Here is a 23,457-nt window from a genome sequence, read left to right as displayed (position 1 = left end):
ATTCACGGTTTACCGATGAACCTTCGCAGCTTCGCCCGCTCATCATCATTCACTCCGTGGATATGCTGTGATTTTTATGAAGGTACTTGCCAAGAGACTGCAAAGCGTAATACGGTTAATCGTAGGACCGCACCAAACATGCGGAATTAAGGGCCGAACAATAGGAACCAATATCCACACTGCGAGGAGCATCCTTGAGTGTTGCGATGCATGGGTCAGCCAAGTAGCAATGTTGCAACTAGACCTGGAAAAGGCTTTTGACCGTGTTATGCATGATGTCCTTTTTTCAATATTGAAACATGTAAATGTAGGAGATGTTATTTTGGAAGGGGTGAAGATGTCGTATAGAAATTATTTTGCTAGCATCGTAATTAACAAGGAAGTCACTGCAAACTTTCAAATTGCAAGGAGTGCCTGTCAGGGTTGCCCAATTTCCCCCTTGTTATTTGCTATCTACCTGTAGCCCTTTTGTTTGAGCATAATCAATAGGGACAAGATACATGGTTTTAGGTTAATGACGGCTGAGGTCAAAGTACTGTCCTACGCAGATGACATCGCTGTTTTTTGTAAAGACAGAGGGAGCATTAGTGAAGCAGTCAGTGTAGCAGACAAGTACTGCAAGTGGTCAGGCAGTGCCTTAAACTGGGATAAGAGTGCAGGTTTTTGGCATGGTATCTGGGACGAAAAGCCAGAATTTTTCGAAAAGGTTAAGTGGAGCTCTGTGCCGACGAAGTACCTCGGTGTGCCACTGCAGAAATATAATGATCCCAGTGAATACTGGAACGACGAGACAGAAAAATCAAGGGAGAAAGCGAACAAGTGGGGAGGAAAAAACCTATCAATATTCGCGAGGTCAACAGTGTGCAACTTATTCTTAGCAGCCAAAATTTGGTATGTACTTCAGGTGCTGTGCATGAACCGCTCAAATGTACAGAAGATACACAGAGTTTTTGCCACTTTTGTTTGGGCCTCCAAGTGGGAACGCACGAGCCGTACAAATCTTTTCCGCTCAGTGAAAGCGGGCGGGTTGGGATCAGCCCACTTATTTCTAAGGCAGATTTTTTCCAGGTTAATTTATGTTTCTGCGAGATCAGAGCCATCCTTTCTTACGTACTATGCTACAAGTTAGATTATGCTGTTATCTACCCGAATTTGTTGTATCCACTGGTTGTGCTGGGCGTAGCGGCATTCATGGTTATCTCAACGAAGCTGTTTCGGCATTTAACATACTAAAAGTACGTTTTTCTTTACAGTACCTTGGTGTGGTGACAAAAAGACAATTATATAAAGACCTTATCGATGTAATGCTGCCTGTGCCGATGTATCGTGCGATGTATGAAAAAGGCCAGGGAAAAGACGTTCTTAAAAGGTTCAAAAGAATGGTGGTACGACCATCAGCAAATACCCTTTTTTTTCAGCTACACACTGGTACACTTCCCGTAAAACCATGGCTGCAGGAAAAGGGCTTATTTGTTCCGTGGTCTGTTAATTGTCTCCTATGCCGCAAACCAGAGAGTGTCGATCACATTTTTTGGACTGTTTGGATGCTACGTTTCATTGGGACATCCTTACAACGAACTTTAAAAAAAGACTTACCTTTGACACCCTATGGAATCCGTTTCCTACCGGTTCACAGTGACAGTGGCATACCGTATGACATGTTTATGCTGTGAAGTATGCACGCAATTTGGAAATCATGCATGGCATTTCGGCATGTTGACGCGAATGCCCGTTCTGTCAGAGAATACTTCATTGGAAGTATAGCTTACATAAGAGATGCATACAATGCACGAGAAGAACAGCCAGAATGGCTCCCTGTACTGAATGAACTTGTAGCACTAAAGCGCTTTTAAACAATTTATGCCAAAAAAAGTGTGATTGGCGGTTTTAATGCATTGTTAAATAATACTTGTCAAACTACACCTGTTTTTTTTGTGTGTGTACACGATGTACCTCGTTCTGAATAAAGGAAAAAAAAAGTCAGTCTGTGTCCCCGATAAAGCATCACCTCTTTAGTATAGTGGCCAGTATCCCCGCCTGTCACGCGGGAGCCCGGGGTTCGATTCCCAGACGGGGAGCGTTTTGTTCTTTTTTTTTTCGAGCACATTTATTTTTCAACTTACGCTGTAACCACCTTCTTCTCCTTCCCCATATTTGAAGACATGGATGTTCTGCGCGATATACTGCGCAATTAGTAACAACATGGCAGTCCATGCGCACGCCCGAGCATCTCCTCGTTAGTATAGTGGCCAGTATCCCCGCCTGTCACGCGGGAGACCGGGGTTCGATTCCCCGACGGGGAGCGTTTTGTTCTTTTTTTTTCGAGCACATTTATTTTTCAACTTACGCTGTAACCACCTTCTTCTCCTTCCCCATATTTGAAGACATGGATGTTCTGCGCGATATACTGCGCAATTAGTAACAACATGGCAGTCCATGCGCACGCCCGAGCATCTCCTCGTTAGTATAGTGGCCAGTATCCCCGCCTGTCACGCGGGAGACCGGGGTTCGATTCCCCGACGGGGAGCGTTTTGTTCTTTTTTTTTCGAGCACATTTATTTTTCAACTTACGCTGTAACCACCTTCTTCTCCTTCCCCATATTTGAAGACATGGATGTTCTGCGCGATATACTGCGCAATTAGTAACAACATGGCAGTCCATGCGCACGCCCGAGCATCTCCTCGTTAGTATAGTGGCCAGTATCCCCGCCTGTCACGCGGGAGACCGGGGTTCGATTCCCCGACGGGGAGTGTTTTGTTCTTTTTTTTCTTTTCGCGCACATTTATTTTTCAACTTACGCTGTAACCACCTTCTTTTCCTTCCCCATATTTGAAGACATGGATGTTCTCCGCGATATACTGCGCAATTAGTAACAACATGGCAGTCCATGTGCACGCCCGAGCATCTCCTCGTTAGTATAGTGGCCAGTATCCCCGCCTGTCACGCGGGAGACCGGGGTTCGATTCCCCGACGGGGAGCGTTTTGTTCTTTTTTTTTCTTTTCGCGCACATTTATTTTTCAACTTACGCTGTAACCACCTTCTTCTCCTTCCCCATATTTGAAGACATGGATGTTCTCCGCGATATACTGCGCAGTTATTAACAACATGGCAGTGCATGTGCACGCCCGAGCATCTCCTCGTTAGTATAGTGGATTCCACTTCCGGCCGCGCTAGCGATAGGACGTGTTTTCATGTGCTCCGTAGGGGCGGTGACAGCGGCTTTGAGCCGCGGAAACAGGATGGAGAGCAGCAGTTCTGAGGACTACCAGGTGGTTCTACCGCAGTTGCCTACAGGTCCGTGCGTTTTAAATACTGTTTTTCTGCACGGGGACATAAGAGCCAGGCCATACCGGGCCGAAGATTTTCGTGACACTTTGGCCCGTCAGGGATTGCTGACCGAGGTCGTGGCTCTCGGAGAGTTCCAGATGAACCACGTGTGGGCGGTGACTTTTTCAAGTGCTGAAGCAGTGAAAAAGGTACTGTGCCAAGGTGACTTGAAGGTGAAGGATCGAAGATGCCTCGTCGTGGACCCGTGGAGCCAGGATGTTCGTCTTAAGCTCTACTGGCTACTGCACAACATTCACGACGAGGAAGTTTGCTCGGCACTAAGCCCGTATGGGAAAGTGAAAGAAGTAACCCGTGAACGCTGGCGCATTCAAGGCATCCAAGACAAGAGATCATCAACGCGCACTGTTTGCCTGAAGTTAAAGCCGGGCGTGACTGCGGATGATTTACCGCATCAGCTACGCATCGGTGGCATCATGTCGCTTCTGGTCGCACCCGGACGAGCCCCGTTATGCCTGCGATGCAACCGAACGGGACATATAAGAAGAGACTGTCGAGTGCCCCGCTGCGTGGTGTTAAACGTTTCGGTCATGAAGAAAGCGAATGCGTGCGAACCTACGCCAATGTAGCTGGCCCTCCGAAAGGTGATGAAGTAACCCGCGAACACTTAATGGATGGAGCCGCCAGTGGATCAATGATGGCGCCGCAAGCTATAACTCCGGAAACGGTGGTGCATGCGGCGGACAAAGAAACCCCGAAGTTGCCTCCGAAGATGGCCAAAGCCGACACCGATGAAAAGACAGACAGGAGCTCGGAGAGGGATTTGAAGATGACTACCGATGAGACGTCGATGGACACAAGTGGAGCGCCGTTAAAACGAACCCTTGAAGAAGACCCTCAAGGAAGTGTGGGTGATACCAGCACGAAGGAACCGATGCCAAAGAAGCCATATCGTCGGATGACCTTGAGGCCGCAGCCTAATTTGCCAGCGAGCCGGAAACCGACGGACACAGCACCAACTTAGAAGGTCTTTCTTTTTCTTTTTTCTTTTTTTAATTTTCTCTTTCCTTCTCTTTCTTTTTCTTTTCTTTTCCTTTTTTTCATTCTTTTACATCTTTGACCGTAAAAGGTATTTCGTATCACGTGCTAAGCTTGTGTGTAGCTTTGTCCGCCTCTTCGTCACAACAAAATGATTCGCATAGACAAGCCCTTGCGATTAGCTACTATCAATGTAAGGGGACTGTCAGGACGAAGGAAGCAATATCAGCTACGACGCCTTCTTGACGATAAAGATCTTGATATTATTGCATTGCAAGAGACAAAGATAGAAAGTGAGGAAGGGACGGACAGAATGGTAAATCTTTTTACGTCGCGCTACCTTGTGTACGTATCTCATGCATGCGGAAGAGCCGGCGGCTGTGCACTACTGATTAGAAAAACGTTGGGTACAACAATTGAAAGTGTTATAACGGATGAAAATGGACGCCTGGTTGTGTGCGATTTATTGTTATGTGCAATGAAGTGGCGCGTTATCTGTTTGTACGCTCCGAATGGAATAAGCGACCGGACGAGCTTTTTTCATATGTTGGATGGCTATTTGAGAGTAGAAGGGTGTATTATAATGATGGGCGATTTCAACTGTGTGTGTAATGTGGAGGATCGTGTACGTGCACCACCGATTTATAATGCTAGTGCAAGAGCTCTTGTCAGAATGATAGAAGAGCATGAAATTACAGATGTTGGTTATGTATTTGCAAATACAAAAATTCCAAAGTTCACACACTACCAGCGAGATAGTCATGCGAGGTTAGATAGAATTTATGTTTCAACCCCAATTATATCGCACTGTAGCGACTATGGGGTATCAAATGTGTCATTTAGTGACCATAGTGCAGTCCATGTTTTGATAGGTCCGAAGAAGCCCTCAAAGTTTAATTGGTCACTGTGGAGGAGGAGGAGGAATAAACTTTATTATGAACCAGCAATTTAGGTTCGTTGGCCTAGGCCTCCCACGTGGGGACGTCGAGGTCTTGCCTCTTCGCCGCCTCGCGGGCTTAATTTAATGATAAACTTTTAGAGGATGAAGTATTTGTTAGCAAAGTAAAGAATGGTATTAGGGCGTATCACGAAAGGCACAAAACAAGTTGTTGCGAAGCGTGGGAATATTTTAAGGAGCAATTCAAATTAGACGCCATTGAAAGATCGTGTGTACTAAAACAGAAAGAAAAAAGGAAAGAAAGGGAACTACAAGCTGAGCTAGATTTTCTCTTGAGCAAAGAGAGAAGTGCTCCTGGAAGCTCATTGCTAGAAGTACAAAGAAAAAAGGCTGAAATGGAACGATTGGACGTTGAAAAGTATAAAGGTGCTATTATCCGCGCACGCGCAGAAAAGTTTTGGTGCGGCGAAGAACCAACGAAGAGGTCAATATCTGACGAAAAGGGCTATGCTGCAAGAAATGAGATAAATGTCATAACGTACCAGAATGACGTAACCTGGGATAAAGAAATAATTTTACGCGCTTTTGAAAACTACTATGAGGGAATGCTGGGGCAGCAAATGTCCTTTTCAGAAGGATTCGATGAAGTTTTTCTTCAGAAAATGCCTAAACTCGATGATAGCGAGAGAGAAAACTTGGAGGCCCCTATAACGGTCGCGGAAATAGAAAAAGCCATAGAAAAATTGAGCAATGGTAAGTCACCAGGACCAGATGGTTTCGGTGCAAGCTTCTATAAGACGTTTAAGGAAGAGCTAGCCGGTATCTTGCATGACGTAATAACGGAGGCGTATGATAAGCAAGTACTACCTCCATCTTTCCGACGAAGCCTTACAGTGTTACTCCCAAAATCGAGTGATCCTGAAAAACTACTATCAGTGCGACAGTATCGACCAATTAGCTTGACCAACACAGACTACAAGATATATGCGAAGGTATTGGCAAGTAGGCTGCAAAATGTAGTAAGAAAATTAGTAGGTCCCCACCAAACGTGTGGGATAAAGGGGAGGTCTATAACAACAAATATTCACGTGGCAAGGACGATCCTTGAGTGCTGCGATGCCTTCTCGGAAAAAGTTGCGATGATACAACTAGACTTGGAGAAGGCTTTCGATAAGGTGGCGCATGAAATTCTTCTCCTTGTCATGGAACACGCCAATGTAGGTTCCATATTATTGGAAGGGGTAAAGATGTGCTACCGCAACGCATCGACGCAAATTGTAGTTAACAAAATGCTGACTCACAGCATTAACATCAGGACGGGTGTAAAACAAGGATGTGCTCTTTCCCCACTACTATTTGCAATATTCCTAGAACCGTTTTGCTTAAGTGTGAAGCATAATAATGACATCAAAGGATTTAGTCTTGATACCAGCGAAAGAAAATTATTAGCGTACGCGGATGACGTTGTCATATTCTGTAAAGATAAGCAAAGCGTAAGCAAGGCGGTTGAAGTGACTGCAAAGTTTTGTAGCATGACCGGCAGTGCTGTAAACTGGAGCAAATCGCTGGGTTTGTGGCTTGGAAACTGGGAAGCTACTGCAATGCTTTTCGAAAGCATGACATGGACCACGACACCGATGAAATACCTTGGCGTACCACTAAAACATTACAATGACACAAAAGAATATTGGCCACAGGAAATCGATGAGGTGAAGGAAAAAACGGCGAAATTCGGAGGCCGCAACATGTCTATATTCGCACGAGCGACAGTGTGCAATATCTTTCTGGTCGCGAAAATATGGTATGTACTGCAGTTTTTATGTATATCAAGAATGAGTATCCAGAAGCTACACAGAGTTTTCGCTATGTATATATGGGGTTCAACTTGGGAGCGAATGAGCCGTACTAATTTATTTCTACCACTGAAGGCAGGTGGTCTCGGATTAGCACATTTATTTTTGAAACAGGTAGTGTCACGATTTTTGTTCTTGCGGGATCAAAGAAACAACTTCCTGCGCACAGTTATTCAACTAAGATTAAGTGATGCTCTCACAGAATTTGTTGTCTCATCAGATTATAGAAAGGGTTTGAGAATAACAGGATTCCTGCGTGAAGTGGTATGGTCTTTTCGGTTTTTGCAAGCGCGTTTTTCATTGGACTATCTTAGTAGTGTTACAAGAAAAAAATTGTACAAAGACGTCATTGACGTCACTTTACCGATGCTAGTATACCGATCCATGTACGATAAAAGCTGCAGTGCAAACGTCTTGAAACGAGTTAAGAGAATGCCAATACGTGCGTCGCGTAAAACCATTTTCTTTCAGCTACACAGTGCGACATTGCCTGTGAAACCTTGGCTAAAAGAAAGAGGGATTTTTGTGCCGTGGACAATCAATTGTCTCAGATGCAGAAAGCCTGAGACGATCGAACATATATTTCTGGATTGCTCTGATGCACTATTTCTGTGGGACGTGCTACAACGCACCTTGAAAAAGGACTTACCAGTAACACCATACGGCATACGCTTTTTGCCAACGATCTGTGACGATGGTGTGCCGTATGATATGTTCATGGTGATGATGCTACATAGCATATGGAAGACTCGTATGGCAGTGCGCCATGAAGACATCTGTATATTGTCACCGAGAGAGTACTTCAATGAGAGCATTGTTTATATACGTGAAAGCCTTAAACACATGACGGATAAACCAGAGTGGTATCATCTCCTAGATAGTTTGATATGCCATAAACCTTTTTAATGTCAAGCATTGGCCAAGATTGGTGAATGTTTGTTTTATCATTTGTATCATGGTTTTGTATTGCAACTTCGCAATAAAGAAAAAAAAAACCTCGTTAGTATAGTGGCCAGTATCCCCGCCTGTCACGCGGGAGACCGGGGTTCGATTCCCCGACGGGGAGCGTATTGTTCTTTTTTTTTTCTTTTAGCGCACATTTATTTTTCAACTTACGCTGTAACCACCTTCTTCTCCTTCCCCATATTTGAAGACATGGATGTTCTCCGCGATATACTGCGCAATTAGTAACAACATGGCAGTCCATGTGCACGGCCTAGCATCTCCTCGTTAGTATAGTGGCCAGTATCCCCGCCTGTCACGCGGGAGACCGGGGTTCGATTCCCCGACGGGGAGCGTTTTGTTGTTTTTTTTCTTTTCGCGCACATTTATTTTTCAACTTACGCTGTAACCACCCTCTTCTCCTTCCCCATATTTGAAGACATGAATGTTCTCCGCGGTATACTGCGCAATTAGTAACAACATGGCAGTCCATGTGCACGCCCGAGCATCTCCGCGTTAGTATAGTGCATAGGTCAGCAAAAAAGTTGGAGCTCACTCAGACTCACTCAACAAATATATTCTGCTCTGAGGGCTCACTTCGAACTCAGACTCACCAAAATGTTCCTCAACTGGGCTGACTTGGACTCAGACTCACGTAACTTTTTCTCAACCGGACTCACTCGGACTTAAACTCATCAACATATTACTCAGCCGGACTCAGACTAAGACTCACGGCTTGACTCTAGTCTAAGTGAGCCTGAGTGAGTCGACTATGAGTCCGTGAGCGTAAAACTACCTTCTTTTCGATCTTGCTGTCAATGCTCTTTCATACCAATATTTCACATAATAGGCACTCTTCGATAAGCCATTTGATATTATACCTTCAAATACGAGTTTTTCAGTAATCTAATCAGGACATTTTTATGAAATACCCGACTCAACGAGATATTTTTGTCAAGAACTTTCCGTGAAAGAATTTGGGGGGAGGGGTGGATGGGGGGCATGGCACTCCTCCCAATTCACGTCTCTGACCAATAAATACTGAGGTGGCGCATGAACATGAGTGCGTTGAGATATGTGTGAATAGACTTGAGTATAAACATAAGCCGATATTAGGCTGACAGTTATGCTGAAGATGAGTAGATAGGACCATAGGTCAGCAATAAAAGGTGGAGCTCACTCAGACTCACTGAAGAAATATATTTTGCGCATAGGGCTCACTCGGACTCAGCCTCACAAATATTTTCCTCAACTGGACTCACTCGGACTCAGACTCAATAAAAATTTCCTCAACCGGACTCACTCGAACTTAAACTCATCAAGATATTACTCATCCGAACTCACTCAAACTCATACTAACGGGCCGATCTGAGTCTGAGTGAGTCTGAGTCAGTCGACTCATGAGTGAGTTTGCCAACCTATGGTATAGGGGCCAGTATCTCCGCCTGTGAAAAATGATGAAGTGGCTTTTTGTAACGCCAGTGGGGTGTCCGTAGAAGCTTTTATGGGGATATTGGCAATGTATCTAAGTTCCACGCTAGTGCGGTGGAATGACAAAGTGTACGTCCAGAAAGATATAATTTGTATTGGTTCTAGTGTAGCCCCGATCCTGTGCAATGTTTTTTTGAGCCAACTCCACACAGCTAGAGAGAAAGAGCTAGATGGCATGGGTCTGAAGCTGTTTAGATTCGTGGATGACTACGTTGTTTTGGTAAAAGAAAATCCGGGGACGTGCACGCAAGTGAATGTTTGAAAACTTTCAAGAAGAACGGGTGCGGCCTACAGTATACCATCGAAGTAGCAAAAGAACGACGCATTCAGTTTCTGGACCTAGTGATTAAGTTTTCTTCCTTTCATACGTGTTGGATGTATCACCCCAGATTGGAAAAAAAGCTTTGCTAAACTATCATTTGGCACATTCAAAGATAGTAAAGAACGGGATCGCAACTTCCTGCATAAATGCCGCCCTCACAAAATCGTGCGTACATTCGATGAATGACAGTGTTTCCGCGCAGATTGAGCGCTTAAGGGGATCCGCTTATCTAAACGAGTGTCTCCTCTTGGCTTGTGGAAAGAATCGTCGAGAAGTAAAGAAGACAATAAGCAGCACAAGAAACGGGGACAAACAAGTCGAGGGCGGTGCAGAGCGGACAGTGGTCATTTCTGATCTGCATAACGTTTCACATCGGTTGAAAAAAGTTGCCCTAAGGTAAAAACATATTGTCAAAGATTTGCCCGGCAGTACAAAGGTTGACCACAAAGAAAGGCAAGGAAGAAACAGATGGATGTGTCATAAAACATGGCAGGAGGAATGTTGAGTGCAAAAAAGATGTCGTGTACGGGATTCCTTTCACATGTGGAAAGGAATACGTCGGCCAAACAGGTCGATGCTTGAATGTGAGCCTTCGCGAACATGAGAGTTCACTAAAAGGGGCTTCGTACTCGCACTTGGCGATGCTCTGAAAGGAGTGCACTTGCCAGCCAAAACTGTATGACACAGAAATAATCGACAAGCACAAGAAACGAACGACAAGAGAAATAATTGAAGCGTTTAGAATTAAGAAAGGAGGCGATAGGTCCGTTATTTAGGCGTCTGTTCTGCTAACAGATACTGAATTTGCATTTTTGGACGTAACATGAATCGGTGCATTTCTTTACTTGCTTTTTTTTGGGTGTTTACACGTGCTCACCTGCTGTATGCCATCGGTTATCATGGCGGTCTTTCGTTGATTCACGCTGTTTGTGATAATATGCTTGGTTTGTGGTGACGTGTATTCATGTGATTCATATATAAGAACGTTCTTCTCAAAAAAAAAAAAAAGATATGTTGCTACTAAGCGCTCCGTCCTGTGTCCTTTTTAAGCCTCCGTGTATATTGCGCTTGTTTCATCATGAATCAGTCATTATTTCGCCAAGAAGACCCCAGAAATATATATTGTGCTAGCCTATCGACGCACGCACGTTCTCTCAATCGGCATACAGCATATGTAATCAAAAAAGTTATTTGCATGGTGGCAAATTGCGAAACAAATTTGTGCTTAACATAGGTGACATATGTATGAGAAATGATTACTCAACATAGAATGACAATAGTGTAGTCAATAGTAAATTAAATAAATTAAAAATAGATCAAGAAAAGAAATAAAAAGAAATATTACACAACAAAATAAGAAATGGTAATCTGAAAGGCCTTAAGGAGGACGTAGAGATGATTATACTGCGGACTCTTAGGGTACAGAAAGTAACAAGACAATGGAGTATTGAACCAAGCGTAAGGGAACTGAATATACACGGGAATGAAATAAACGCGTTGGTGTTGCACTTCAGATGAGATATGAATATCTGATTGGGGAAAATGTTGTATACATCCGCACGCACTTTCTTCACAAGGTTTTTGCCTAAACATTGTTACATTTGCTGCATAAAGCTCCGAGTATTTTGCTGCTGTTAAGTGCGGCAAAGTGCGGAGGTCTTCGGTGAAAGCCCTAAGTCCTTCTTGTAGCTATTAGTGAGCCGAACATGATAAATGCCGCGAATTTTCAGAAGATAGTGCCTAACATTCGTGCAGAAAATTGGATGCCTAATATCGCAGGAACGTAAGAATCAACCAGGACTGGTCGACTGCCGACTTCCAACAACCTGCATTCGATGAAAAAGCGGCTAATATACATGCAAGCGTCATCACGTGGCAGCAAAAGTTACATTTCTAGGATGTCGATCTCCCTATCGGACAACAACAATAAGCGGTGGTTACGCAATCAGGGCCTATACCTAAAGTTAGATTGGCCTCCGTAATTTGGGCGCTTCTTACATTTCTGCGCTATTCATCACCCTTCGTTGCGAGGTTGCAAAGAGCCCAATCTTCTGCTGTCATGTAGAAAATTCAGTATCGCAAGCAATCCTTTTATGTAAGATGGAATTCAGCGACTGTCGTTATGACATATGTAACAGCCTCGCATGTGTCTTCTCTTTTCCTTGGACCCGTCTTTTGCGCTGTTGTTACATGCACTTCAAATCGCCTAGTCTTCCCTATGTAACATGGTAATAATTCAGAGATGGAAAGAGTATCGTCTGATGCAGATCTTTAATACGGAAGGGGGACATGTCTGTGTGTGTTCACCGTTTGTGTTTTGCAAGAGTGCTTAGATAGAACAGTGCGTCAAAACTGCTGTGGCCACCCAGCCGATCCGAATGGTGTAGAAGCCGAACGATTCGTACGAAGTGATATTTTCGGAAGAGATATGTTTCACAACAATTCGCATCTTCTACTTTTGACGCTGAATAGTATTGCTTCGGCTCTGTGCACATCATTCTTGATACGATTTGTTACTTACGAACGCTGCTAACTCCCGCTGCAGAACTGTCCCCTGCTGTATTTCAAGAAAGTGAGGCATTTGCGACATCTGCATAGATAACACTTTAGGCCCCTCATCATAGAACTCGCTTGTACGATTGATAACTATAGTAATACCAAGTAATCAGTGGAGTAACCGAGCTCGTCTGTGTCATGTGCTTTAAGTATAGATTAAAAGAATAAGGTGATAAAGAATACTGCATCAAGAGACAGAATGTGAGAACGGCTAGGGGCCCACCTGCACCACTCGTGTATCGCATGTACGCATCAAGAAACAATGCATACTATTCGTTTGACCAATGATTTTTTTATATCTGTTTATATTTAAACACTCAAGTCGGTGCTTATAATACAGAAGTATGCCGACAAATTCTCTTCCGCAGCAGTATTCTACACGACACTTTCTTGCTTCCAGTTGTACTACACGACCCTGCTGTTCGAGTTCTACAAGATCTACAAGTCCACCAGCGGCAAGGCGTACGATGGACAGGGCCTGGCGAGAATCGCCTGCTCCGGCCCAAGCTCGAGAGCGCGAACACCCGCTGTGGCCCAAAACGAAGGATGGGCCCCTGCCGGTGCGTCGCCGCGGCCTTCGCAGGACGGTGTGGTGGTCCCAGCTGCTGACGTCCCAGCATCAGCACTCCACACTCCGAGCGGCTATTCGCAAATGCACTCGGCCATTGCCCAAGAAGGTGGTGGGACGGCCGTGTCTTCCGCCAATGCGAGCTCCGTGACGACGCCTCGCCCAGTGACAGGAGAGAGCTCGGCAGTTGGGACACCTAAGCCAACAGCTGAGACGCCTACGATGCCATCAGTGGTAACAGAGAGTTCCGCATTAGCGACACCTAAGCCTGCAGCTGAAATCCCGCGCGCTGCAGCCCACGATAATGTCACCGTGGCGGGGGGCAAGAAATCAAAGTCCCGAGCATCACGGGCAAAAAAGCCGCCGGCAGGTGCTGCGGATGCTCGCAGTGCTGGCGCCGGAGAAGCGACGATGCTGAAGATCGCGGACGGCCGCACACGGCCGTTTCAGCCGGCCCGCTAAAGCCTACCCGGTCCTCGCTGCCGCTAGTCCGTGGCGACCAGCGAGAGGCCGAAGACTGCACCGGACGCAATGCGGACGTTAGAGACACATCCCGCACCTACTAGGCGAGCTTTACGCCTACTGTATAGCTTGTAGACAAAAAACGCCGTCGTGGACATTCGCGTTGCCTAGTATCTCAGAATCGAAAAATATGTTAGTAGCCACAATGTGTGCGGTTTGTATATAAATGGGACAGTTGTGATTTTTTCTTCAATAACACGAATTTTATGACATCCCCACTTTTTGATGTCTGTGTGTCGCCGCTGGTTTCAATTTCATTTTGAGATGTTAACCCCGAACTGGTTTAGGTAATTCCGGGGATGTTCTTGCGTTCATTTGGAACCTGTTCATGGCCTAGTTGTGCATAATGAGGTACCAAATGGGCGCTTGGCCTACGGCCACTAACTTGTCCTTTTTATCAAAACAATTCTGTGGAATTGATGGGTCCGGTCTGAAAGGCTTCACGAGCGTCCGCACCTCACCATTTATTTGAGCAGGTCAGCATTGTATTGCTTTTAAGGCCCGAAGGAACACAATCTCAACTAAAGAAATGCAAACATTCCGTGTCAACTAAGATTCCGTGCGCCTCAAAAAGCGTGGAACGATACAGAACTCGTTCCTAATTTTTGTGCGCCCTTACACGTGAATCACCATGAAAGTTATGAAAAACGGGATCCGGTGTCTAATCAAAGACGAAGATGGTTCGAACGCTGCAGCCATCTTATTGACTGTGTCGTTAAGAAGTGGAGTGTTCACGCTGTTACGACTCAAGGACTGTGTTTGCAGAGATCCCACGTTAGAGTGATGCCTCATGAATATTGGAGTTTGTTTTTGAGGGAAACAGTAGTACAAATTACCCACGGAAGATTTTAACAGAGAAGCTGATTAAGCTAGCCGTAATTTTTGGGGCCTATCAGAAAACTATCATCATCATGAACGGGTGTGTGCCACAGAAATTGGGCAAATCCCACCACTCACCGCTGGTTCACTCATAGAGCGAGAGAAAGCTATAGAAATAAAGGGAGAAAAAATTGAAAGCAATAAAGGGAATAAAGACAAATATAAAAAGATAGAGAAAGATATAGAAACAGAGGAAGGGAGAGAGAAAGATAGAACAAAAAATAGAAAGATGAAGAGAGAAAGAGAGTTTCAGGCCTTGGGCGGCTTAGTGCAAGCTTCGCAAATTTTTTAACACGAAAGTGTTTAATGCGGGGTCCACCACGGCTCTACTGACGTATTTCCGTCACGGATATGACGTTGTAAAATATAAAGACTGACAGTGGGCAAAGAAAAAAATCCAGAAGAAAAAGTTCCGTCACCGGGAATCGAACTTACGACCCCTCGCTCCGCAACGCGTAGCGCGAAACGATTCGGCCATGGACGGCACGCTCTTCGCCAAGCTAACGGCGAGTTATTTATATACACCATTTGCCGGTGGCGATACTCAGAGATCCGTGTTACAGCGTGTTTTCGTTATCAGTAGCGAGATGGCGCGAAAGGGAGCACGCTTTAAAAGTCGCCGCCGTTGAGACGAGCGCCCGCCTCTACAGGGCGTGGTCGCTCGTGCGTGGATTTATCTCGTGATCGCGGTGGTTAGTACGTCTGGCGTTGAGAGCACGAAGGTCACTTGGCCCACTGCAGCGGCCGCTTTTGCGAAAGGAGCGCGGTGTTCACGCAGAAATAAGTTACAAATGTGACAGTTCGCTCTCATCCTGTTATGTTCGTTTCGTGCGTCCTTTCCGCTTGAGCAGCGCGTTGCAAGTTTCGAGCTGCCTGCCGTTCCTCGCGTGACGATACAATTTGTTGCTATAGCATTCATTCTATCGCCCTTGGGGCGAAAGAATGCGCAACAAACGCTCAACTACGTCTGTGAAGACACGTTTCACTTTCGTGTAATACCGATTCCTATGACAGAGGGATCAGCCATGTTTTTTTTCTTGTATGCTGCAGCCGCAGTGGCCACACCGTTCTTGCCTTGACGCCCCGCATAAATATGAGCACTTAGCGTACGAACCAGGAATGCATACGTGCTTGTTCTTTTACGGCCTTATCTAAAGGCTTCTCGCGAAACGTATCTGGAACGAACGCTGTGGCTTGAGTACAACGTTCCATGTTTATGCGAAAAAGAGTACGCCGATTGTGTTTTCAAGTTAGAAGCGTTTCAAAAATTTGGAGGACGCTCGGGCTTCGCCTTCAGGAGTAAAACGCGATAGCTTAATCGGGCCCCGTGCACATCGTCTTCAACAATGCGGAAAGGAAAGGAACATTTGTGCGCGTAACATTTGCCGTTTCGAACTATCCTATAATGCCTACTGCAAGTACTGTTGCGAAGTGACCACTACGCCGTAATTCTTCCTTTGACAAATTGGCGAAGTACCCTCTACGCTTCCTTAAAGTGCCACGCGCACCTGCGCAGCTGTACACTTCGTAATGGGTGGTCAGCGTTGAACTGCCGACTCGTTGTGCAGTTCACTTCTTTTGACGCGTGGTGCGATTCCACGATTCTAGCCACGCAAATAATACATGCGTTAAGGGGACTCCTCCTACTACCTCAAATTCTTCTAGCGTTTTTAAGCGCGGAACATTTTAGGGGCCCTGGCTGTCGTATGCTGGCGTATGATGTCACCGCTTGGCGTAGCGCAGACAAAACCACGTATAGCATAGCCATCTGTAGCATATTAAGCACGCTCGCGTCAGGAAGTCTCCTTCCTCTTGTTCTTGGATCGCTTAGATGATGAAATAAAGTGCGGAGCACTTCACGGTCCCCGGCTGTCATATGCTGTCGTCGCTTGGCGTAACGCAGGCAAAACCACGTATAAAAACTGAAAAAAAAGAGGAAGCAAGCTACAAATAGAAAGAGAGAGAAAGAGAGGGGAAAAAAAATTGGCGTAGCTTGCCCTGAGCCGCGCAAGGCTTGGAACAGCGAAACTGGACGATTCTGAGGACTAATCTGGTTGTTTCTAGGTTGTTTCTAGACCTTAGCTAGGCGATGTATGTTGTTTTTAGGTTGCTTGTATGTCGTTGCTAGGCTTTAGCTATGTGATGCTAGTTTGTTTCTACGTTGACTGTCAGCGCAGAGAGGTTCGAGTTAAACCACCGACTGGAGCTGTGCACGGGCCGTATTTCCGAGCCCGAGCCCGGCCCGGGCCCGCTGACTTTGTCGAAGGCCCGCCCGAGCCCGACGGCAAAGGGCTGCGAGCCCGCCCGGCCCGGCCCGGCCCGGCTTTTTGAAGGTTCGCTGCGAAAACAAAGCATCGTTTTCGGGTAATTTGGCACTTTGTTGAGCATATCAAATATGATCAAACGACACACGAAGAACAGTCTATAATACACACATTACAAATTGTCGAGCAAAAACAGCAAGCAGTCCAACGTTTCCGGCTTCAACGAAGTGCGGCGCTTTTGCTATACACTCTAAGAAAAAAAAAGAGCATGCGTGACTCTTTTCGGAAAGTTCTGACTTGCCACGTATAGGACTCTCTTTAAATAGTCACGGTGACTCTCTTGGTGGGCCAGGGTCGGCTCGCTCTAGGAGAGTCCCCTGACCCTCTAGGAAGAGTGCAAAGACTCTCATCGGGAGGATCACGTTACCACTCATAGGGAGTCAGACGACTCTTGCCGGTAAAGGGGAGTCAAGGGACCCACACCGAAGCATCAAGCGACTCCACAAGTATTTTAAGCTACTCATTTGATCCTTGCTCTACTTTTGCGCGACTACTGTTGAAAATAGTGGAGTATTCATTTTAAGCAAGTCGAATATTACTTGCCGTTCTGCCCAGCGACTGTAAAAAAAAAGAGTAGTTCAGTTTTAGCATTATTTTAATAAAACTCGTCAAAACAACACATATTTTCCAACAAAGTTATATAGAAAGCGCGAAAAGATGGTCTGTGATTTCCAATTAAGAAGTTTGGGTAGTCCTCATTTACATGCTTCTATGAGTATAGCCAACTAAAATGTGTGACTGTGATGTGCACAGTGTCATATGGTGCTAAATGAACAGCAGAAATCGCCATCATGTTTCCATATTTATTCCTTGTGATTAAGAATAAATCAAAAAGTGGTGACGGCTTGAGGCATCAGACCTGTGGCTTGCTAGGTTGTCGCTCCTGTCCAGCGTGAGCACCATGAAAAACGGTATCTGAAAAGCAGAACGTGATATTATGATGACAAAATGAAATTGCAGTAAAAGTTTGCAAAACCTACACAATAAGTGGTTCACGCAGACATAATAAAGGCTAACAACAAAACAACAAAGCACATCCTCCGGCAGCCAGGGGCATGCCGTGAGCGGTTATTGACCGCACGTTTTACAAACGTAACCCATCCTTAAATACTCGGATAAACAGATGCGAGTACTAGGGCCCGAACGACACCCAGCGCGTGCGTACGCCGTCTACGTCAAGATCAGACATGTCATATGCTAGAATTAGCGCACATAACTCCCACAATCACGTACACTCACTCGATTCTGTTATAGCGCCCAACGTCATCGCAGTGTATGCAAACCACGAAAACAGCAAACAGAAACGAGGGAAAAGAGTGCACGCCGGCGGCCGCAACAACGCGCGCCGTCGAAAGTCTAGAGCTTTTTTCACTTTACCGGCGAGGCGTGTCCAACTTGAATGACTACCGCGTACATTCTGGAAGCCACCGTACTATATCTGCACCTCAAACTACCGTCTTTAAGCCAACAAAGACCATTACATATAGTGCGTCTGAGCGTTCTGTACACAGGCTTTTTGTTTTTTTTTTCGCGTTCCCACGCGTGGAAGCACGCCGCACACTCAAGGTCGATGGAAATGTTATTATGAAGTAGACCTTCATAGTAGACCAAAGTACACCTCAAAACGACATCTTGCACCTTCAGTAGTGCAGACACGACGTGCGATCAGCAAGAAATGACCCTCGATTATTGTTTGCATCGCTCACTTTATGGGAGCTTGTACAGCAACGCGCATAACGGTGGCAACTCGTTAACTGACAGCTTTAGTTGGGCATCCGCAACAGCCCCGCGGATACAGGCTACTGTTGGAAATGGCGGGCAGATTCCGCAGAGCTGCTGCAGACGCCCAGCTAAAGCTGTATAATTAGTACCCACGAAAGCAGTACACTCACCGTTTACTGGCGCCCGTTGTCGGAGTCTGCAGCTCCATGAATATTCCGCCCTCCAAGCGTCACTTCGTGCACGGAGCCGGCTTCAATACCACCGAAGACGCGCAACCAACTCATCCACGCAACGCATTCCAATAGACCAGGAGACCTGATGAGACTGAGACCGCTGAGACGACTGAGACATGGGTGTTCTCTGACTGAGAGAGGAGAGCGGCGCGCCACCCCGGCGCCAACCCCGTCTGCGTCTGCGTCGCCGAGCAAGGCGCCACAACGGCGCCAAAGGGCGAGCGTGCGATATGTATGGCGTATACGGCGGCTCTTCCGTATACCGAAGCCAATCGAAACGCGCTTCAGGAGGGTCCAGTGACTCCTTCCCAAATGCGAACTCTTTTTTTCTGCCTGTACCTTCCAAAAGGGGTCGAATGGACACCCGAAGGGAGTCACGGTTCCATGACCCTCTTTTGACTCTCTTTTTTCTTAGAGTGTACAAGTATACAGCCTCATGCCAGCAACAATGGAGTTCGCTCGCCAAAGCAGTCACGTGTATGGGGTATGCCCATGCAAGCGTCAGCTTGCACGAAGGCGATATACGTCGGGTCGCTCGTCGCTGTCGCGTGCATTTTCACTCATATGGGATTTGGCCTTAAATCTAACGCGAACAGTCGCGTGGCGCCGTCGCTAGCTCAGGTGGTGTTACTTCGCTGTTTGTCGGAGTGCAACAGAGGCAGTGGTTTACCTGCTCCCATTTTGTTTAAAGTAGCGAATGGAAAGAAAAAGCGGTGAACGGCGGTCGCGGAAAAGGCGCTGTATGCGTGCTGCAAAACAGTTCCCGCTCATTCTCTATATTTCGGGCTTGAGTCGGGCTTTGCGCCGGGCCCGAGCCCGGCCCGATAAAACTCCAAGTAGCCCGAGCCCGGCCCGGGCCCGAGGTGAAAATACGTCGGCCCGCCCGAGCCCGGCCCGCGTGACGGGTCGGGCTCGGGCTTTCGGGCTACCCGGAGCCCGTGCACACCAGGGGCGTAGCCAGAAATTTTTTTCGGGGGGGGTTCAACCATACTTCATGTACGTTCGTGCGCGCGTTTGTATGTGTGCGTGCCTATATACGCAAGCAAAACTGAAAAATTTCGGGGGGGGGGGGTTTGAACCCCCCCAACCCCCCCCTTGGCTACGCCCCTGGTGCACACCTCTACCACCGACAGTCACAGACGCGACACGGATGTCCACCTCGCGCTGAAACCAAGCGTTCGCACCACTCGTAGATTTACGAGCACGTCGTAGTTGGAGTAGGCCTTCTATCGCTTCGGGGCCGTCGTCGCTTCGCAGCCATTTGTTGGGCTAACTGTTGCCTTCTTCATTTTTAGTGGATCAGTGGTCAGCAGTGGGAACTATCCAATTTCTGTGGCACATACCCATTTATGAGGATGATAGTTTTTTGGTTCGCCGGACAAGAAACGACTTGCCTAAACAGCTTGGCTGTTAAAAGTAGGAAGGAAAATAGAAATAAAGAGAAATAAAGATAGAAAAAAGACAGAAAAACTGGAACAGAGAAAAAGAAAAAAAGAGGAAAGGAGAAAACCGAAGAGAAACAAGGAAGGCTGCCAAGCTCCGCCGTTCATTCAGGCTTGGCAGCATTAGTGCGAAGCTGCATTAATTTCCTTTTCAGAAGCCGTTTCAAGCGCTGGCGTGGCTCCATAGTAGGGCACCTGCTTGCTATGCGGAAGGCCTGTATTCGATTCTCACTTTGAGGAAAGATTTCTTATTATTTATTCATTTGCACCTATCTCAATTTTTGTTCACGGACAATGCCAATTTCTCGCACACAAGCAACGACGCCGCCACCGACGCGGACACCAGAATTTCTGCGAAACGAGCTCTTTAACGCTATCGCGTTTAGAATGGTCAGTGCAAGCAAATATTATACAGAACTACCGATTGGCGTGCAGTTGCGAACTTTGTTACGCTCCGACGTAATAAGCCTGGCGAGTTGAACGCGTTTCAGCGTAACGTCCATACTTTTGCTTTCTTATGTTTCGCCTGCCGCTGATACAAAAACGATGGTAAGGAGAGGAGAAGCGAGGGCGAGCATGGAATGGTGGCCCCACCTTTCAGTCATCTCAGTTCACTGAATTGAGCAAATGCGAATCGGAACGCAGTATCCTATTGTCTACCTTGGTTAGAAAACATCGTTTTCTAACTAAGGCAGATAAATACATTCTACCGACGTCATTTCCGTGACGGAGATTGTCGGTAAATTATTCGTGGACCCGGCAAAAACACTTTCTTGTTAAAAGCAAGCGCTGATTGGTGGTTTGCTTGCGCTGCAGGCGGCGGCAGCGGCAAAAATAGCGCAGGGAGCCACTCGGTCGGCGGGACGGAAACAATGTCGCTTCTCGATAGAACGAGAAAAAAAAAGCGGTGCCTCGCGAGCGATGAGCGGGAAACGGAAAAGCGCCGCGTGGTGGGTGTGAGCTTCCGCAAAGGAGAAAGTAGCTGCTGTGAAGAAGCAACGCAACCCGTTGCTTAACAAGAAAAGATTAAGTTATTTTTACTAAATTACGATGTCGCGTTCCTAAATTAAACTTTTATATGCATAGATGTGGTCTGGCTCCTTCCCCTCTTTGCTCGTTTTGTAACCAGGACGAAACAATTGAACATTATTTCTTATCGTGTAACCGCTTCAGTTTATCGAGGAAAAACACTCTCAAAGCAGCGTTTAATCGTATTAGATTGGATTTCATTACTTCGAATATTCTATCCTTGGGAGCCTCCTCATTAGGTCATTGTCACCGGGATGTCTGTTCCGCTGTACAAAAATTATTAATTGAATCAGGGCGATTTTGATTCTGAATTTTAAATTACCATTAGTACTATATCCTAACCTTCTATAATTCATTTTCACATGTGACCACTTTTACCTATAAATTATTCGTTTCTTGGCCAATCCCCAGAGTGGGTGTGAGCCATTTATAAAGGTCATCATCATCATCATCATCGTTGCTCCATTTTCGCTCGCTTTTCTTTTTAGGGGCGAAGCACGTTAGTGTCGAGGCTTGTCCGTTGTTCGTTGTCCGTGCTCACGGTACAGCACCGTGTAAAATCGAAACATCAGGTTTAACAATAGACTAATATCAATCATAATTGCGACGAATCAACGTAAAACACCTACAAGTACAAACCCTTTATCCTAGTCGGCGACTTCAACGTACACATTATGGACCTTAGGACCTAGCTGTGTCGACTGTCGGCTGTCACGGTATATAGAAAGCCCTTGCTATAGTCGAAACATATGTGTGTATGTGAATAAAAACGGTTTACAATAGGCGAACAATAATCATAATTGCGACGAAACAATATAAACATCTACAAACACAAACCCTTTATACTAGTCGGCGACTTCAACGTAGACATTATGGACCTTAGCAGCTAGCTTTGTCGTCGACTCTATGTCACGTTATGTCCCTTTATGTCACCTTGTCACTCAGTTTACTTTATGTGGGGCAACGCTCGGGTAACGTACGGTTACTCACCCACGCGATACCCAGAGCTTCGCCCACTCCTCATGATTCATTTCGTAGAGATGCGTGGATTTTTTTCCTTTTTAGAGCTGAGCTTTTAAGCTTTTCGTTATGCCGTGCAGAGCCGACGGAAAACCATCATCGTGAACCGGCACCCACTCTCTTCGTCCTCTTCTGCATCTTCGGCTTCGCTGTCCGAACACGTAAGCCGATTTGTCCGGCGTGGGATGCATTAACTATGATGGGCGAGAGGGAGAGTACAGAGAGAGAGAGAAAGAGAAAGAAAGAAATAGAGAGAAAGAAAGGGAAGATAGAAGAAAAACATGGAAAGACAGAGAGAGGAGACAGAAATTAACAGAGACAAGAAAAGAGATAGAAAAAAGAGAGCAAAACAGAAAGAGAAAGAAGCCGAGAGAGAACCAAAGGAGAGAGAGAAAGATACATACAAGGAAGCATAGCCGCACACGCATAGCCTAGCTTAGTTGTTGCAGGTAGCGTGACCATGTAAGGTGACATCACATCTAATCACGTGACCCAAATCACGTAACGTGATGTCACAGCTAGTCACGTGACACGTTCCCTCCAAAACAACGTAACATCACATCACAACAGTATATTTCTCGTCAAAGCAATTTGAACCTGCACATGTGACCCAATCACATGACATGACGGCACAGCTAATCATGTGACGTGTTCCCGCCATGATGCACGTAAACGTAGCCATGTGAGATTGTCCCGCCAAAAACCATGCCGAAAACAATTAAGGCTACTCACGTTGCGTAAGGCTGGGTCACAGCGGAGCTGATGATCTCGTAGCTACTACAAGCTCCCTGAAACAGCTGCGAACGTCACTGCGCATGTCTGAATGTGGAAAGGTGAGCGAGGTGGGAGACCGATCAGAACGGAAGAGGTGGTAGGTCTTGATGGGACTTGGGAAGCAGCGAAACTTAAAAAATCTTGGCAATACCTAGCATTACCTAGCAATACTTAGCAAAACCTCGCAACACGTAGCAAAATATAGCAACACCTCGCAAACCTTGCAACACTTAGCAAAACCTAGCATCACTTAGCACAACCTAGCAACAATGCAGGCAAACCGGGACTAGCTAGCAGATCACCAGCTCTGCTATGACCCAGCCCTGCGCAACTTAGTGCAAGCTGTCTACACGTTTTGGAGTGCACTGCACGTCATTATTTGTGCCTGTTTTAAGACCATCCCATTTGGAAATTGACGAGTGAACAGACAATTCCACGAAGGATCACTTGAAGTTCTACATCAACAAAGTGTAGGGCTTTGTTCTGTTGCACTTAATTTTTATTAGTAGAATGTCGCGATAGAAGCGTCAAGCACGTGCTCTCTTTGTCGGCCGATG

At 46.1% G+C, this 23,457-nt stretch overlaps 6 non-coding genes across 6 annotated transcripts; all 6 read left to right on the top strand.

The window, feature by feature from the left end:
- Positions 1-2,231: 2,231 nt before the first annotated feature.
- On the top strand, positions 2,232-2,303 carry Trnad-guc (transfer RNA aspartic acid (anticodon GUC)). The gene has a single exon. It is a non-coding gene; the product is annotated as a tRNA-Asp (tRNA).
- A 152-nt stretch (positions 2,304-2,455) lies between these two features.
- Trnad-guc (transfer RNA aspartic acid (anticodon GUC)) lies at positions 2,456-2,527 on the top strand. Its single transcript has one exon. It is a non-coding gene; the product is annotated as a tRNA-Asp (tRNA).
- Positions 2,528-2,679: 152 nt separating this feature from the next.
- Positions 2,680-2,751, top strand: Trnad-guc (transfer RNA aspartic acid (anticodon GUC)). Its single transcript has one exon. It is a non-coding gene; the product is annotated as a tRNA-Asp (tRNA).
- Positions 2,752-2,907: 156 nt separating this feature from the next.
- Trnad-guc (transfer RNA aspartic acid (anticodon GUC)) lies at positions 2,908-2,979 on the top strand. Its single transcript has one exon. It is a non-coding gene; the product is annotated as a tRNA-Asp (tRNA).
- A 5,091-nt stretch (positions 2,980-8,070) lies between these two features.
- Positions 8,071-8,142, top strand: Trnad-guc (transfer RNA aspartic acid (anticodon GUC)). Its single transcript has one exon. It is a non-coding gene; the product is annotated as a tRNA-Asp (tRNA).
- A 158-nt stretch (positions 8,143-8,300) lies between these two features.
- Trnad-guc (transfer RNA aspartic acid (anticodon GUC)) lies at positions 8,301-8,372 on the top strand. Its single transcript has one exon. It is a non-coding gene; the product is annotated as a tRNA-Asp (tRNA).
- Positions 8,373-23,457: the final 15,085 nt, after the last annotated feature.

The sequence above is a fragment of the Rhipicephalus sanguineus genome, chromosome 2, assembly GCF_013339695.2.
Source record: "Rhipicephalus sanguineus isolate Rsan-2018 chromosome 2, BIME_Rsan_1.4, whole genome shotgun sequence".
Taxonomy (NCBI): Eukaryota; Metazoa; Arthropoda; class Arachnida; order Ixodida; family Ixodidae; genus Rhipicephalus; species Rhipicephalus sanguineus.
Note: the sequence above shows the minus strand (reverse complement) of the source record. Positions and strands in the feature narration are given on the sequence as shown.